Genomic DNA, 18,179 nt, shown 5'->3' on the forward strand with positions numbered 1-18,179 from the left:
GGGAAAGTGTGAAGGCAAGAGGAGAAGGGGACGACAGAGGATGAGATGGATGGACAGTGTCATCGAAGCGACCAACATGAATCTGACCCAACTCTGGGAGGCAGTGGAAGACCGGAGGGGCTGGTGTGCTCTGGTCCATGGGGTCACGAAGAGTCGGGCATGATTAAATGACTAAACAACAACAACAGTCTACAGACTGGATTGATCCCATGTTTGTCCAGGTCACCAAATGAATCAATGGGGCTAGAAGTACTGTGTGTGTTGGAAGAGAGAACCAAATACTGTAGTAATAGAATCTTGTACAGGAAAACACTTGAGAGATTTCAGTAAATTTAAGTGATATGCAGAGGAGTGATTTCCAGTGAATGATACAAATTTAGTCTCCTCTGAAGAGCACACAGTTGTAGGCACTTTTGCTTCTTCCTCTCTACCACCCCCCTGTTTCTGCATGGGAAACAATCTCTTAGCTGACTTCAGAAAAAGTACGTTCTAATTTAATTTGAATAGAGTAAGGAACAGAAATAGTCAAAGCTTGTTTTGCCATAATTCATTTTAAAACCAGAAATTTGCTTAAGCTATAACTAATTAAATTATGGAGATCCAATATTAGATTAGGAAAGGGAGTAATAGTATCAACTATATATTAGATTATTCTATGTTCCTTCTCACTTACAAGTATTCTTGTTTTCATTGTTGATGACGACAATGATGACGATGATGATACTGTTGAAGAATAAGTCCACTAACACAACTGAAATAATAAATTATGGAAAAGGTGAATGGGTTACCATCCTTGAAAGATAATTCATTCCTTTCTAGATGTGCAGACTTGTGCCAGACGTGAACTAGGGATGCTATGCCTTGAGCCACATTTTTTCCTGTTAAGCTACGTCCTCTCACCCACTCATCAAAGGCTGGCCCAAGGCGCTGGCAAAGGAGCTGCTCTCTCATCTTAGAGCCTCTCCCTCCCTGTTTTCAATCTTTCCCTGTTCAGATCATAGAACTTTTACTCGTAATTGGCTATTGCTGGGGATGGTGGAGAGAAGTCTCTGGTGGTGTCCAGAACAACAAAGTCATGACAAAACCAAGATGCAACACTAATATAAATTGGAGCAAAATGTGGAGGGAGGTTTGCTAATGCAGTGGTAGGAGGACAAGAGCCAGTGGCCATCAGTAGCAGAATGAACGGAACTTTCAACAAAATGCTGCCATGCCCTGCAGACTATTCCTATTCACTGTTCCAGTGAGCTAGTCATGCCCTCCTCATTGATACTTCCATTCCATTCCCACTCCCATCATCTGTCAGTATTAGACTTCACTGGGCATGTTCAGTTTATACACACAGTTTATAACATCCCCTCCAAATAACTCAATGATAAATGAGTGTTTCCTTTCCTCCTCTATGCTTTTTAATTTGGGGGGGGGTATTTTCCCCCTTAAGAATACTGCTGAAAACCTCAGGATTATCCTGAATCGGCTAATATCTTTCACTGACTAATGCCATTTGTCTACATAAGCAACTGCATATGGAGAACTGAGTCAGATATCTAATCATGCAAAATTGAATCTAAGTGTATGCCAGTGTAAGGTGTCTTGATGATGAAAAAGCTTCCTGCTTGGCTGTATTTGTAGCACTGACCCTGCCCAGAGTTTCCAGAAACTGTACTATCATAAATCCTAACTTCACTTGTTAAACAAGTATGTGCATCTCTCTCTCTCTCTCTCTCTCTTTCTCTCTCTGTCAACCTCTCTCTCCATCTCCCCCCCCCCCTTGGGTCAGTCTCAGGGAGAACTTGTGCATTTCCAAAACATTTTTTCAATATTATTGTCAAATTGCAAAACATAAAATGGTGGTGCCATGTTGCATGCCATGTTAAAAACAGAAAGAACAGGTTATCTATTGTACTTTCTACATGTTTTTGTGTGTGTGTGTGTGTGTGTGTGTGTGTGTGTGTGTGTGTGTGTGTGTGTGTGTGTGTGTGTGTGTGTGTGTGTGTGTGTGTGTGTGTTTTAACATCACAAAGAGAAATAAAATGCAAGCAATGTTTTGGGCAAATGGCACAAACCATGACAGGAAAAAAAGCTCACTTCAGTCTGTCAGAGGAGGCAAGAGCTCTCATGGGCCTTGAGAATCCTTGACAAGCTGCCTCACCATGTTAGGACTGTTGGAGGTTTTACAACCTCACATGCTGACTGGAGAAGGGGTGGCTGGGAGGGACCTTTCTGGGTTGGGTTGACTGTTGATCTATCAATTACTAACTAGTTGTTCCTTCCCTCCTTCGGAATTCAAAGAGAGACTTGCTTCTCTACTTCATGCTTTTGTTTCTCCCTCCAAAGTCTCTTGAAGTCTGTTGCTAAATGTAATCAGTTTAGTGTCTGATGTCTTCAACTTTTAAGTAAATTATTTTTTAAAAAAATTCTTTCTCTTATAAATGTCTCAGAGTGAGTTATTGAGATTGTAAACTCCAGATCATGAGAAAAGGATGAACTAATCTGGGGGATTTAAGGCTATTGTGTTCTGTGAATCTCTGAACGTCTGCTGTGCAGCTACAGCAATTTAACCAGAAATTCAAAACTCTGTAACAAGGACAGCTACCCCTGTCATAAATGAAATACTGTATTGGTCAGATTTTTCACTATCCTTATTGTGGTTCTTAGTGACAGTCTGGGACTTAAGTGATCCCACCATGGAACTCATTGATACACCTTGGGCCTCTCTCTCTCTCTCTCTCTCTCTCTCTCTCTGTGTGTGTGTGTGTGTGTGTGTGTGTGTGTGTATGTGTTTGTGTGTGTCTGTGTCTGTGTCTGTGTCTGTGTAAAGTTGGCCTTGTGCAGACTTGACGATGTACAGAAAAAGTGGCAAAGAGGAGAACCACCCTGAGCAAAGAAGAGGGAAGGTGAGGTATAAACAGAAGCAAATAAGTAAATAAATAATCAAGCACACTAATTAGAAAATCTCTAAGCAGAAGCCTACCTAAGAGGAGGTGGACACCATGTGTCCAGGGTTTTTCTGAAAACCACCCCCATCCTTCTCTCTACACTCAAGCTTCTGCCATCTGTACAACAGAGATTATCTTGTGGCTTAACACTTACTCATTGGATGGTGGTGAGGATTAATTCATTATGGTTTTGCAAGTGATTGAAAAGAGGCAGCCACCTCTTTCTCTCTCTTTCTGCCTTTTAAAATAATAACAAGGAGACAGACTTTGTAAATAGTCGTGTCTGAATGGAATTTGTGTTCATTATATATCAACTGTTCAGATTTCACTGCTCAGTTAATCATTACTTGATAACTTTATTAATTGGAAGCTGCATTCTTCTCTTCCTAAATCGTAATGCTTCTTTCATTTGTGAAGTCAGAATGCTTAGTAGGTTGTTGTTGGGTTTTTTAAAACAGAATTATAGGCATTTATATGGGCAATAAGAATGTAACTCAGGGGAAAGAATCTTTTACAGGGGATGTGTAAACCTTTGTGCTTCAGGGCAAAAGCTAACTACTAGCTAATGAGAGCCTGAAAGATACTCCTCTATTCCTATAATCATCCATTATGGAGTTGTGTGCTCTTGCCTTTCATGTATTCAGCCTTGGCCATTTTCACAGGACAAGACAGGAGACCAGCTACAATAAAACAAGTATCTCATACTGTGGTGATCTATTCTGATACCCCTGCTGTCATTCCCTCCCTCCCAGCCAAGATCCAGCCAGTGACTGAAGGGAGAGGGACAAGGTCACTCATGCAGAAGCTGAGAAAAGAATTAAGGACATTTTCTTCAGGTGGCCCACTCTGGGTGACTTCAGCTCCTTTGGGCACCCATAAGCAGAGCCAGTGGTCAGAAATCTTGGGACTTGTGTTCTAAAACATCCAGAGGGCACCAGGTCAGAGAAGACTGAGCGGGGATCAGAATACATGAGAGAGAGCAGAATTTATGCATGGCCTGTCTGCCTCATGGCTTCTAGGCATGCACCTGTAGCACTAAACATGATGCACAGACTGCTCAGGTTGAGAAGATTTCCCTTGGCCATGAATAGTATCTTCCATTTTGAAACCAGAAGCATGGCTGTCTGTTCCTGGTCAGTCCCTGACTGGTCATCTCTCTGTGCTATGGACTTGCAGGAACACGGGGCTGCCCTGCACAATCGCACCTTCTTTGTACATTTGTACTTCAGGGCTCGGAATGTCATCTGAGTCAACAAAATGAGCCTTTGTACATATGGTTCCTAGGGCACTTTCTTGGTTTTAAAACAACAAAATCCTATTTATAGGAAAGTTTTGAGGGGAACCTGCTTTAGAGGAAAATCACAACCCATAGGAATTTTATTATACTTTTTACAGGGAGACAGACTGAGGATGCTCTTGGGACTGTGTCCCTATGCCTAATATTGTTTTACAGGCCTTCATAAAAATGTGCTCGTTGCTGGTGCCCCCTGCATATTCTTCTAGCCTTGATGTAACTTGAGGTGGCAAATAAGGAATAGTTCCACTCAACCTAACTTACCTTGTAGGGCTAATTTTGAAGTTAAAATGAGAGGGGGAGGAATGGGGGACACGACTGTGAGCTCATTACAAGATGAAAGGGTCAATCAAGAATGGTAAAATCGTAAGAATAAGTAGGAGAACAAGTAATAAATAGGGTCACTTACACTCATCAGGAGCTGGCTCTGAGATTATGCTGCAAAAAAAGAGATGTTGATGGCTTGAATTTTGCCTTTGCTAGAAACATACTAGCCAGCCTTCCCGACCTATCCAAGATTACAAGAGCATACTATATCTATGTGGAACATTGAACAGGACTGTCAGAATGCTAAATATTGTTAGGCTAACTATCTTATTATCTAGAGGTAAGCCACACTGAGATCAGTTTTCAGAAGGCCAGCAAAAATTAGCCCGTTTTGACAACAACAAAAATGAAAGCAAGAAGGTATCAGTGGAAATGACTCCTGAGCAGACACACCTAGGGCCACCTGCTTAATAATCGTTATCTGCCCTTAGGTTCTTGAAGGGGAACTGTGCACCTCTAAGGTCATTCTCAGTTTTTCACCAAGCTGTAATTTCTTGGACAGTTTAAGTGCAACAAATAGAAGGCACATTCGTCGTATTGGAAGCTCCTAGTGTAGACAACTTCTAGTGTCAGTTCCTAATGCCAGACAACCAGAAGTGAAAAAGATATTATTGCCTCGTGTTTTCACAGCATGGGTGTGGTCTTCCAGATGTCACTTGATTGCAGCTCCCAGAATCACTCATCACCGACTGTGGTGACTAAGGCTAAGGGTGATGCAGTCCAACAGCTTCAAGAAGGCCACCCTTTGTCTGTGAGTGTGTTACTTGCTGCCAAGTCACAACTGACTTATAGCATCCCTAATAGAGTGTTCAAAGTAAGTGGAAACATTTAGAGAGTGGTTTAATCAATTTCAATCCATTTTGAACTCCTGATTTGTCCTTCTATCCACTACTGGCTACGCACCCTTTGACTATCCTTACTTTACTGCATGAGTGCTATCCCTATCTCCTTAGACTCAAACATCAGGTCAAAAAATCCTACCAATGCCCTCGGGGACACTCACATTGAAGCCTGGAATGTTTTTTGTGCATGCATTTGAAAAAAAAAGACAACTAACAAACATTAGACACTCTAACCTGATTAATTCATTAACTTTCAGAGGTGAATAAATAATGCTTATCTCTTTGGCCTTCCTACTCTGTTACTAATTGTAGATAGGATTACAGAGCCCAACCTTGACACCAGTTTAGCTTCAACACGTACATTGCAGAACATGTAGGTGGGAAAGTTACCAGTCTGTGGTGACGCTTTATAACCGTCGCTGATTATCAAGACTGCCTTTCTTCATCAGTGAGACTGTTATCACTCTCCCAAGGGGAAACAGTGCAAGGCAATGACATACAAAGCATAGAAAAGTTCATTGTTCTTGACCACAAATGTCTGCTCTATTTTTTTCCTCCTATTTGGAGTAATGTCGGTGTTTTAAAAAGGTGGGTGGGATTTAATACATTGGAATGTGCTATCCTCTGAAATGAAATCTATGAAATGCTAGAAAGGCAGTGGATGCCAGTCTGGTGCTAGCAATAATATAGCTGTTTCATAATAGTCCAAATTGCCCATTGTAAAGAGATAACAAGCAGCCAACTTTGACTAATTGTGTGTTATTCAGAAACAGCAAATAGGCAGAGCAAAGAAGATGGTTATATGGCTCTCCGTGGTTAGAGTTAAGAGTGGATCTTTTCGCGGTAAAGAAAATACAAATAAAAGCTTTTTTTAAAAAAAAAATTGCAAGTTACCAAACATAACCAAACCCACATTTCAGTAGATAACTGTGGATTTTATTCTGGAAAAACAAACCAAAATATGCGCTCTCTTGCTTTCTCTCAATCTCAGTCTCTGTTTCTCATTTTTTTTCTTTCATTCTTTCTTCATTCCAAAGTAAATACTGACAATGTAGTTGCAGCTTATAATGGATTAGGTGCTAGTCTATAGTGCTAGTTTACCATGGGTCAATGCAGAGCTGAAGCAGATTTAACACGCAGCTGACCTGCAGCATCTCTCCAGGAAACATCAGGGGACTGGCTTAAGTGTAGCAGGACAGGGGCCCGTTTGACATGATTTGAATTGTACTCCAGCTGGGTTGGTTACAAACACTTCTATGAGCAAATATACCCATTAATCCCTGACCTGGGCATCATGGCAGCAGCAGCAACATCAACAGCAGTATTAGAGTTGTTACTAGTAATAACAACAACAGCCTTTAACATGCTTGGTGTTCTAGGGGGTAAATTAAATTACTAGAGTAATTTTAACCAAAAAGACCTAATGGCGGTATGAGAAGAGGAAGGAGGTCATAGATAAAAATTGAATCACAGAAAGGAAGAGAAGGTGAATGTTGAAAATATAACAGCACCAGTGCATGCAAATCAGTGGATCACTTTGTAGCTTTTCTGTATTTATCCTTTTTTTTGAAAGCATATTAAAACATATTTTAATATGTTTTCCCCAGTTACTCTTTGTTTGTGGTCGAATTAGTATTCTGCATTCAGCTGTTGTTCTACAATTTTTATTTGCTGCTTCCATTTCTTTCTAACTTCCTAATTTCTGTCAGTTCAGTTTGTCTTTTAAAGATATGTTGTACACCTGAAACTTCCTGCCTGTAGATAGACATATGTGGGACTTTTGGAGAGGAGGAGGGCAGCTGAATATCCTTAGAGAGGAACATCAAGCATGATGGGCAGCAAGGGATACGCATGGACGTGCCTTTTGCCTTTGTCCATTCTTTGGTGTACAACAGTTCATTATTGCAAGGAAAACCAAGTTGAAAACTGAAGTGCAGGTCACTTAAAATACACAGAAGTATTGTCCACTGTGTGATTTCTTGGCTTTGCTCTGTAAATATGGTAGAAGTCCAGCATTGCATGTTTCTCACAACAGATTTAAAGAACAGTGTAATGTATACATACACTATCTGTATGTTTCTGGGACAACCAATTTCCCTATACAGTGGGGTCTTGACTTGAGAACTTAATCCATATTGGAAGGCGGTTCTCAAGTCAAAAAGTTCTCAAGTCAAATCTGCATTTCCCATAGGAATGCATTGAAAACCATTTGATCCGTATCTGCTATTTTCCGTCCATAGAAACTAATGGGAAGCTGCTATTCTGCCTTCGACCACTAGAGGGGGGATATTTTGTTTCTTTTTTTCTTAGGTCAAGAAAGGTTCAGGGAAGGCAGGGAAAATACAGTCCAAGCAGTACAGTACCAGGCAGTCCGAAGACTGTCTCCCAATCCACTCTCTAAACGCTGGGAGGAGTGAGGACGCAGGCACCCTTTTCACTGGCCAACAGTTAACTGAAAGTTCAAATTCTGCACTTTCCCTGCCTCCCACATGGGTTTTTTTCAGTTCTTAACTCAAATCTAAGTACTTAAGTCAAGTCAATATTTTCCTATGAGAGCGGTTCTTAAGTCAAAATGTTCTTAACTCAAGCCGTTCTTAAGTCAAGACCCCACTGTATCAGAGATGTCTGAGAAACCTCACTTTCACACCTCCTGAACTGACACAGGGATTAAAATGTGAATGTGTTTTGAATTTTACCCTTCTCTCAAATTTTGCCATGAAATTCGTGACTCAAATATGTACCTTTAAAAAAATGCATGCTTTAGGACAAAATGAATTATGAATACATACATTTGGATAAAATATGTGGTACAATACCAGAAAATGTATGAACATTGAAAAGCATATTTCTGCAATACAACACATTACAGTAAAAGCAGTGTCATAGATGAACAGGGTAGATAAATTCACCCCCTAATTTCAGGGCAGCTACTCCAGTCATCCATGTAACACATTTTACTTTGCTATACAAAGACCAGTTCTGTGAGCTGGGTGGAAAAACACACAGATACACATTCAGTCTTTAAATCTTAAACCTCATCATAAAACAGTAAAATTATACAGTAAAATCTGCAATAAAATTCAGAGTCAGCAAAATGTTTGAATGACACATTTCTAAAGGAACAAACAAAAAGAAAGCAGTGCTCAGTCATTACGATATCATAAATGCCTGAGTTAGACATTTTTAACCCAGCACACAAATGATAATAAAGCAGGAAGCAGTTGAACATCTTTGCAAAAGACATTCTACAACAGGTGAAAAAAAAACCCTCTTGCTCTTGTTGACATCGCCCGTACACAAGGGCACTAGAAGGAAGTTGTCAGTGGCTGAAATCCAGTAGTAAGTTACAATTAGAGTAGGACCACTGAATCAATTCCTCCATAAGTTCCATCAATTCAATGCACATGCTCTAACTGAGATTTATTGTTGGATTTCTGCCAGTAAAAGGTAGTAGCATTCAAGCAGGTTGATGTAGAACTACACCCACCCACCCAGTAGAGCTGCTCCACTCTATGTGGGTCAAGTCACAGCTGGTTTTAAATTTATTTATTTATTTATTTATTTATTTATTTATTTATTTATTTATTTATTTATTTATTTATTTATTTATTTATTTGCTATCCATACTTATATACTACCCAGTTAGAGCTAGGCACTACTCTGGGCAGTTTACAATCCAAGAAACACAGACAATATAATATGGTATAACAATAACAAATAATCAATAATACAATAAGCCATAATCAAAAATAGTCCAAAAATGTGATCTAATAAACCTAATATAAAACCAAAGCTTAACCAACCAATGTCAATATAGGTGTCAATATAAATATGTCTAGGCTAATGGTAGGATGCCCTTAAAGGCTTCTGTGAACAGCTTTGTCTAGAGCAGGGGTGTCCAACCTTTCACCTTCCCTGGGCCACATTAGAAGATGAAAATTTGGTTTGGGCCACACATACATTTGGTTTGGGCTGCACGGGGGGGGCAGCCCTAGCCGTCCTCCGCAGCCCCGCTCCAAGCGCGCTTACCGACAGCTGCAACCTCAAGACAACAGAGGCTGCCAGCTTTGACTCCGGCGGCTTTATGAGGACGGGAGGGGATCCACCTATTGACGGGGATGGCGCAATGCAGTCATGCAGCCCCCTGTCCCCTCCCCTCCCGCTCCTTCCTTCCTTCCCTCTCTCCCCCCCCCACCATTGTGACGTGCCCCAGCCGCATTCCAGCCACAAGTGCCGTCAGTGTAACTTGAAACTTTGGAATTTCTTTAAAAATAAAAAATTGCACTGGGCCACCTTATGAGCCAACCTGGGCCGCATGCGGCCCGTGGGCCAGGGGTTGGACAAGCCTGGTCTAGAGCATCCTCTTAAAGGTTGAATGGGGGGCAGGGGAGCTGGCACAGCTCAACCAGTCCACAACCAAGAAGGCTCGATTTCTTGTCAGTGTCTTCCTGGCCTCTCTCAGTGTGGCAATCTGTGAGAGCACGGCCTGCGAGGGTAGGGTGGCACAGGCCGATGTTCTTAGGGGAAGGCTCTCTACTAAATGAAAATGGAAAGGTCCCAGAATCCAAGCACGAAGCTCCCCTGTAGCTCAGCCTTCAGTAATTGTAGTTTCAGTCAACAATTCTGTGCTTCCTTCTTCCTCTGGGGCTAAGCTTTTCCAAATGTACCCCTTCTGCTTCAGATGTCATGCCATCTGATTTGCTATTTTACCACTTCTGAATTTCATTTACTCTTTAATAACAGAGTTAAACATTATCTCAGTCTCCAGCACTCAAAGCCATGGAATTGTAAAGTTCTTAACTTCAGTTGAAATGAACCCACTGCTTTTATACATTTAATTTTACCTAAGCCATGGCTTATTCATTTACAGTGGGGTCTGTACTTAAGAACTTAATCCGTATTGGAAGGTGGTTCTCAAGTTGAAAAGTTCTTATGTTGAATCTGCATTTCCCATAGGAATGCATTGAGAACCATTTAATCCGTATCTGCTCTTTTCCGTCCATAGAAACTACAGTGGAACCTCTACTTAAGAACTTAATCCGTTTTGGAATGGTGTTCTTCAGTTGAAACGTTCTTAAGTTGAAGCAAAATTTCCCATACGAATGGACTGAAAACCAATTAATCCGTTCTGGCTGGTTTTTTTTGTTTGGTTGGTTGGTTTTTTTTTTGTTATGTAGAGGTACGTTCGTACATTGAAGCATTAGTTCCCATAGGAACTAATGCAAAGCTGGTTAATACGTATTCTACCACTAGGGGGAGAATTTTTTTTTAACCTAAGATGACCTAAGGTTAAAAAAAGAGCAGGAAAGGTTTTTTTTTCTTGTTCTTATCTTGGATTTCTGTTCTCAAGTAGAAGCAAAATTTAGCAAATGGAGCTGTTCTTAAGTTGGATTGTTCTTAAGTAGAGACGTTCTTAAGTAGAGACCCCACTGTATTTATTTCCAACACAACCCTGTATCCTAAGTTCTCTGTTGGATAAAAGAATAGAGCCATGGGCAAATCTGTAAGCCAAATAGGAACAAATTGAAACGAATCAGATAAAAACCAAAATAAGACCACATAACAACACTGCTCGCATATAATGAAACCTGATATAAAAAGATATAAAAACCATGCAAAGATCTAAAAGCACTATAAACAGTTCCAAAAATCCTTGAGGGGAAAAAACAGAAAAGGTCTTACCTGGTACAGAAAAGGTCATAAAGTTGTTGCCAGCCATGTTTCTTGGAAAAGAACATTTCATGGGCACAATATCACCAATGAATAGGCCCTCTCTATTATCATCACTTCATCTGGCGGGAGCTTCAGATGGAGAATTCATTAATTCATTAATTATAATATTTTCCCCTTCTTTCTCCTAAAAAAGGTCTTTGCCTGCTTGAGGATGGACAGCAAAGATGGGGCAAGTCTGGCCTCCAGTGGGAGGGAGTTCCAAGGTCTTGGAGCAGCAACAGAGAAGCCTCTCACTGGTGTCCCCATCAGATGCACCTGTGAGGGTGGTGGGACTGAGATAAAGGGCTCTCTGATCATCTGAGTAGGTAAATATGGAGAAGGCATTGCTTTGAGACCATAGCCCTTAAGATGGTTAAAATGAGGATTTTTAACTGGGCCCAGAAATGGACTAGTAGTTCGTGAAGATGTAGGGTACTGTCATAATGTATATCAACTAGCCTTTATTGTTGTTATGTGTTGTCACATCAGAACTGACTTATGATGGCCCTAATAGGGCTAACAAATTAAGTGAAATATTTAAGTAGTTTTAAAAATTTCACTCCCTTAGTGAGTTTCTGTAGCTGAGTGGGGATTCAAACCCTAGTCTCCAGAGTCCTAGTCTGTCACTCTATCCATTGCACCACCCTGGGTATCTATATTAGCAATCTATTTTCTGTTGGACTATTTGACATTACTTTCTGACTAGCTAAGTTTCCTTTTTAGTTTCCAAACACGGGCTTCAATCCAGATCAAAATGGTTTTAGGGCTTGTGAGAACTGCAGTCCAACAATATCAGGACATAAACTCATTTGTGGCATTTCCCCCCTTTTCTTTCTTTCTTTCTTTTTTCTTTTTTACAAGGCTGTCAAAAACCACCACTAAATCCAAAGTGAAACAGGTGTGTGTTCTATTCCAGCCTGACCCTCTTGAAGGCACACAAAAGCTGCTGAAGTCATGAGAATCCTGCCTCACCCCCTGCCATCCTGCCAAAAACTCTCAAAAGAGAGCCACTTCCACTGTGTTAGCACCATTAACTCAAATACGCACAGCTTAGCCATGATTCACTCGCCAAACAGCCTCTACACTCCAGTTAGACGCAGCAATTTGGCTCAGGCACTTGAATGCCAGTCTTTTCCACACAACGTCACTGACCAAAGGACTGCCTAGTTTAGTCATGGTGCTGAATACTCACCAGCCATCAGTGGGGGTGATACACCCTGTCACCTCTCCTCAGACAAGGTGCTTGAAGCTAGACACTTCCTAATCTGCTAAATCTAGAGCTCCTTTTTTCGTTGAGCTTGCTGGGCGGTTGTGAGAGTTACAGTCCAAAAAAGGAACTTTTCACAGAATGCTGTACTGCAACATTACACCAAGAGAATGGTTTCTGTTTGGACAGAGGAAGAAACAGAAGCTTTTAAGCCGTGACATATACACAACTGGTTCCTATTACCAAAAAAAGCCAAGCCATGGATTACAGCAACATTTTTTTTCTCTAGCTTTGATGAAAGAACGCTGAAAGCAGCGGTGAACCTCCTGTCATTTATGTAGGAACCACAAGTGGTGGTGTGGAAGACAAGCTGCACTCAGTTCAGCCGTCCACCTGGCAGCAAGATCGGTAAAAAGGGTTTTGAGGGGTGGGGAGGAAACAGGACTAGCCAAAGGCATTTCACTCCCTGAAGCCAGGGAGAAGATGGCGCCTGAGGCCAGGGGCAAGGTGTGGCATCCCACTCCTCACTCCACGTGGAGAAACTGTTCAGCTTTCCCTCAGCACTGACAGTGGGACAGCATCATTCACAGCATCAGAGAGAAACAAGAGCGCCTGCAGAGTAGGCAAAGTGGGACCCACGAAAGCTGCCCTCCATTCCCTCACAGCCACTTCCTACCCCTGCCCAAAGCCTGTCACCTGAGGCCTCGCTGGTTTTACCGACAGGATCGTTATGATGAGGCTGCCAGGTAGCTCTGCTCACAGGATCCAGGCTAGCTGTGTTACTTGCTTTCAACACCGCATTTGATTGAATCCTGAAGTACAAAGGTTCTGCAATAGTCAGGAATCCTGATACAGTACAACAGAAGTTGCTTATTCTGTACATAGTGAAGTGGAAATCAGTAGCATCATGCTCAAAACCATGAGAGGTGAGCAATATTCAGAAAGAGTTGGTTCTGTATGACGAGTTCTTCATCAGAAAACACATCCCCCCACTTGTTCCTGTGAGGGTCATTCGGTATGGAAATAGGCCCTTTATGAAAGTTAATGTGCTGTAGCATTGAAAGTGTTAAACTGGGATCTGGATGGACCAGGCTGTAGTCTCCACTGTGCTGGGAAACTCACCGGGTGACCTTGAACCCAATAACTCTTTCTCTCGGCCTGCTCCATCTCACAGGGATTTTGTGTGGACGAAAGGTGTGGTGGTGGTGGTGGTGGTGGGAAGAGCTGGGTGTAATTCCTTAAGCTCAGTGGATTCAGAGTGGGAATAAATGTAAAACAAACAAACAAAAATGTGTAACATGCAATAGTGCTAATTTTTTTATGTGTAGACTCTCATCATGACAACCCCTATAGCCACATTCCCAGGGAGCATCCCAAAATGTAAGTAGTCATGTAGATTCCTTTCAACCAATGAGTGTTTTCCTTTCTGCTAGGAACTGGTATTTTGCAAAATTGATGGCTCTCACAGCAGTTCTATTCAAGAGCAACCTGTTGCCAAAATACTAGATTAGCTCTCAACAATATGCAGCTGCTAGTGAAACTCTTTGCTCCACTGAAAAAGGAAGTTCCTCCTTGTGCCATCTGGAATTCTTTACTGCCATTGACCCTAATTTTAACAAGTCTCCACTGCTGGCACCTGATAATAGACCTTGCTTCTAGGGCAGAAATCAACATGCAACTTGGCAGCCCATTAGGAAGAAATGAAGAATTCACACACACACACCCCATCCTTGTACAAGATGGAAGATTGGCAAGATCCCCTGAAACATTGCCTTCAGGAGATGAAGTCTCTTGTGCACGGGGAAAAGACGCTTCGACCCCACCCCAACAGGATCAGACATTCTGTACCAGCATTTGTGGCAATGTAGGGACTCCTTCAATCCATCTCCACGCAGCAAATGCACTCTTGTGCATCTTTCCTCCCAGACATCTTTCCTTCTATTACAGGTATATCGTATTGTTCCATCACTAAAACTACAATAGATTGTTCGTTGGAGTATCGTATAACTTTAATACACTCCACTACTCTTGGATTCAATAACTGCAGTTGTCATTACTACGTGGAATGTGGTTGTGCAGAGGATATCCACTGAAGTATGCCTAAGGCAATCACTAATCCTGAGTAAAGGTAACACCTCCCTTCTGTGTTATTTTGTCAACGTTTTAAAAGGTGTGTGAGCGAATGAGAGACAGGGAAAGAGAGCTATTTAAGCACTGCTCTGCTACTCCAATGAATCAGAGGAGTCGTACTTTAAAAATTATTTTTGAAAGAGCAAGTGCAGCTATTTTACGTTTCAAAATGTTGTTCTATGAAACCTGCAAAATTCCAACTTCTCCAGTGCTAGAGCATAAATCTCGCTTGGTTCTTTGAAGCAGTGAGCAGAACATTTGATTTTTCACCACAATGTTATTATGAGATATCTACTACTGTACTGATATGGTATCAAAGCTACCCTGCTATATCCATAGCACTAAAGGGAAAGTGGAAGAGTACAATCATCTGGAATGATCCTTAGGAAAAGAGAGCAGTAAAAAATGTCCCCCCCCTTTTTTTTTTTTGCCTTGCAACAGGGCCTGCTCTACCATTAGGCCAAATGAAGTGTGCCTCAAGGGGAAGATTTCAGGATATCTGCCACAAAAGGGCAGCCAATGATTAAGTACTAATTTATAGTTATATTTTTACCACCCTTGAGGGCACCGTTGAGATTTGCTGCTCCAGCATCAAAATATCTTGGGTCAGCATGTGTTTGTGTGCCTATGTGTGTGAGAGAGAAACTAGACTTGATCCTTTATTTTGTTTTTGAAATATCTTAGTGGACTTGTGAGAGTTTTTAAAGACAAAATAATGAAAATAAAGGAAGATATTCATTCTTTTCCCCATCCTCTGTCCTGGGGCAGACTTATCATTTGATGGTGGAGATTGCTCCAGTTTCCTTCCTTATTTCTTATAGTGCAACATGCTACATGTCTGCGCTTAGGAATAAAAAAATCAGTTCCTTCAGTATGGCTTGCTCACAGACATAGAGTCCTGCATCCTTAAAGAATGTTTAGTGGGATTTGTTGTGAACAGTTCCCTAAGAATGTTTTATATGCACATACGTGCAAAACTATGAGTGAGTTCCTAGTCTTACACTGTATGTTGGTACTGAAACATTTGTAAGTGGGGGAGGCAATTTCAAATAATATTGAAGCATTAACTGGCATCATTAAACTAAGCCTATCTACTTGAAAATGAATCAGTTTTATGTGTAGCCTGATTCTTAGTAAGTGTGCTTGGGGTCTCAGGCTAAGACTACAGTTATATAGACATTCAGATTTGTAATTCAGATCATTGAATACCAAAGTGCTTACAGTACTTCAGAATAGATATGCTTAAGATTTTATTGTAAAAAAATTTTTTTTTGTTCTAAAACTGGGATCAGTCGTACAATTTCAAACAATGACAAAATACAATCAATTTTAATCAACAATTTTCTTGAAATTACCTTCCAATACTTGTAACAAATATGGCAGAAAAACACAGTACATCTTATTTCATTTTGTCAGGGTCATGAGAAGCGGAAAAACAACAGGGAGAAAAATGGAATGCATTGCAATTACTAGACCAGGTATTTATGGTGAATTATTTTGACAACTAGAAAATGCACACAATACTCCAAGAGCAGGAAAAAAATTGAGGGAACAAACGCTGATGGTGAGGTTCGTGTGTGTGTGTGTGTGTGTGTGTGTGTGTGTGTGTGTGTGTGTGTGTGTGTGTGTGTGTGTGTGTGTGTGTGTGTGTGTGTGTGTGTGTGTGTGTGTGTGTGTGTCCCTCCTTATAACATAAATACAACTCGGAAATAATTCCTATTGATGTCAATAGGATCGTGTGGATTTAGAGAACCGAGGAAGGCAGAGGAAAGCTGTCTTTAAAAGTTCCCGTGTTCCATAGATGCAGATGGCTTAATCTTTGCAGCCTATTATGAGTCCATTTTCTCTTTCGTATTAATTATGTACAATTACTTCCATTTCCTCCCCCCCCCCGCGCCGCCCTCCGTCTTTTGGTAAGAGACATAGAGACATCGGGATCTATAGAGAGGTCCGAAGAGAGCATCATGTTTCGGCTGCAGCTCTGCGGACTCCAAATCGCCGTCCTCCAAGAGACGTTTAACCGGATTGTGAAACCGGGTGTTCAATCCGGTCTTACGTTTTCCAATGGCAACCTGCACAGAGACCGACAGAGTCCAAGGACAAGGTCTCCGTGTGAAAGGTGGGGACGGCGGGGAAAGGGAGGGAGAAGCCTTCCCCGGGGTTCCTTACGTTTCTCTAATGTCGCTTAATTACTTTTAAACTCTGGAAACAATTAAGCTGCCGTCCTTTGAAGTGAGGCAGACAACTTGCCGTGCGAAGGGCAGCAGAGATGCCGATAATTGTGCTCCTTCCATGCAATGTGGACACTGAGATTGGGGAGGGAGGGAGGGGGGGTCACGAGAAGGGAGTGGGGGGGGAATGAGTTCGAGCGCGTGGCTGTGGAAGAAGGCGGGGTGGCGGAGGCCGAGGTGTGTGTGTGTATATCTTTGTGAGGGATCGAAGGGGACGGGTCTGAGGGGTAACGCTGGTGTTCCGCGAAGTGCAGAATAACTCGGAGACTGCAAAGAAGTAAAAAAAAAAAATACACGGCCACGGGCGCACTCACACGTGCGCTCTCTCTCTCTCTCTCTCGCACACGTACGCACAGGCGGGCAGACACACCGGGCGGCTGAGGGCTCGACTTCCTTTCGAGTCTTGAGGGTCCCTCAGAAGCGCGCTCTCTGTTCGGGCCCGGGCGCTCTCAGGTGGCTTCCCTCAGCAAAGGTGGTTCAGACGGGAAGCCGGCATGTCAGCGAGGATTGTGAGGTGAAACAAGATAGCTCTGAAGAACAGAAGCGAGGACAAGGAAGCCGACGGGGAGCTGGGGACGCTGGCGGGTGTTTGAGCCTCTCCTCAGCGTCGGCTTGCGTTCCCTCAGAGAAAAGGCGCCGGCGAGGTGGCGGCGGCAGCGACGGCGGCGGCGCTAAGCCCTTTCAGGGCGCCTCAGGCGCGGCCCTCCTTGGATCGGGTCTGGTCAGGCGGAGGGCGAGGCCCGCCACACCGGAGGCAGCCCATCCTGACCCTGACCTTGGCAAGCCGGTGCCAAGGTCGAAGCCCTCCCGGGTGCTCTCCGCTGGGGCCCTGGAAGACTTCGGGCCGCCGTTGGGGCCACCCTGGGGCCAGGGGAGCAAAGAGGGAGGGAGGGAGGGGAGCGGACTCCCCAACATCCCTCATCCACAGCTCTTTCGGTTCAGAAGGACGCCTTACTTGGCCGGGGACTCTTTTACTATTACTGTTGTTGATGGTGGTTTTAAAATAATAAAAAGAAAAAGGAGTTTGGTGTCATTCTCCCCTTTGCCCAGCGCGTCGGCGCGCGGGTGTTTGTTTGAGGCTGAATTCCTACAAGCCAAAGAGGGAACAATCCAGCCAAGTCCTCAGCACACGTCCTCGAAACACTGACCGGTGACAGTCGGAGGGACAGGGTGCCGTTCTCGGGGGATTAAGCCCCCGCTGGTATCTGGAGAGGCGGCCGGAGCTTTGCCCCGTCCGGGTGCCATTGCCTTGGCGTCAGGTCCCTTCCCTGACTCGGGAAGGACTGGCTCCCGCGGGCTCCCAGGGGCAACAAGCCTTGCCATTGCGCTAGACCACAGGAGAGGGGGGGGGGGAGGATTATTGAGAGCGGGTGGCAGCGGCCCCTCTCTGGAGGGAGCCAAGTATGAAATTCAGTCCCAACCCTGCAAGAAAAGGAGGCACCAAAAACGTCCCTTTCCCAGTCCCCCCGGCTTGGCTTTCTTCGGACGGGAACTCCC

At 43.0% G+C, this 18,179-nt stretch overlaps 1 long non-coding RNA gene across 1 annotated transcript; it reads left to right on the plus strand.

Annotated features, from left to right (window-relative positions):
- The first annotated feature begins 10,899 nt into the window (after positions 1-10,899).
- On the plus strand, positions 10,900-17,701 carry LOC144583497 (uncharacterized). Its single transcript, XR_013537291.1, has 2 exons — positions 10,900-16,570; positions 17,039-17,701. It is a non-coding gene; the product is annotated as an uncharacterized LOC144583497 (long non-coding RNA).
- Positions 17,702-18,179: the final 478 nt, after the last annotated feature.

This window comes from Pogona vitticeps, chromosome 1 (assembly GCF_051106095.1).
Source record: "Pogona vitticeps strain Pit_001003342236 chromosome 1, PviZW2.1, whole genome shotgun sequence".
In the NCBI taxonomy this organism is placed as follows: Eukaryota; Metazoa; Chordata; class Lepidosauria; order Squamata; family Agamidae; genus Pogona; species Pogona vitticeps.